Below are 956 nucleotides of genomic sequence, written 5' to 3' on the forward strand. Positions count from 1 at the left end.
TTTTCCTCTTGGATTAGTAACCTGGCAGGAGCGATATCTGGAAAGACAGCTTTCAGTCATTTTGGTTAGATCAAAGATGTGGTACAGAGTCAGGAGTTCCCGTAACTTTCTTTTCCCTAGGTGAGTCCCTTCATGAAGTTTATATGTTAAGTCCTCTGCCAGCTTATGTGGCAGAATGAGCCTCCCACCAGAGGTGTATCTCCATTCATGCTTGATCTTGGTATTTTCCGGGAAGTTCAATCCTGATCGTCCTGAGCTGAGTAGGAGGGCTCTTCTGGCAAGAGGGGTTCAGGCAGAATAATCAGTAGGTTCGAGGCTGTTAGGGATGCTTCTCTGGCTGCTAGGTCTGCTCTCCTGTTTCCCTGTGCCTCCAGCGAATCCCCTTTTTGGTGCCCTGGACAATGGATGATGGCCAGTCTCTTTGGTAACCATATGGCCTCCAGGAGTTTTAAGACCTCTTGTTTATTTTTGATAGTCTTCTGCTGTCAGGAGCCCCCTCTCCTTGTATATAGCCCATGGACATGAGCTGTATTGAAAGCATAATGGCTATCAGTGAAAAATGTTAACAGTCTGTTCTTTACTTAGCTTTAGGGCCTGAGTCAGGGCAATTATTTCAGCCCTCTTGGCAGAGGTCCCAACTGGTATAGAGGAGGCCTACACTGTCCTTGATGGACTGACGACCACCGCCCCTGCATACCTGGTTCCTTCCTTAATGAAACTATTTCCATCCGTGAATGGAATTAAGTCTGGGTGGGGCCATGGAACATCCATCAAGTCTTCCCAAGTCCCATGTAAGCTGCAGAGTACCTCCAGGCAGTTGTGCAGGACCTTAAGATCTGGTTCTGGCAGCAAAGTGGCAGGATTGAGAGCAGTGCTGGAGAGGAACTGGATGCGAGGGGGATTAAGGAGTAAGGCCTGATAATGCATCAACCGAGCATTTGTCATCCATCGGTCAG

Source organism: Nannospalax galili, unplaced genomic scaffold, assembly GCF_000622305.1.
Source record: "Nannospalax galili isolate Female #2095 unplaced genomic scaffold, S.galili_v1.0 scaffold984, whole genome shotgun sequence".
In the NCBI taxonomy this organism is placed as follows: Eukaryota; Metazoa; Chordata; class Mammalia; order Rodentia; family Spalacidae; genus Nannospalax; species Nannospalax galili.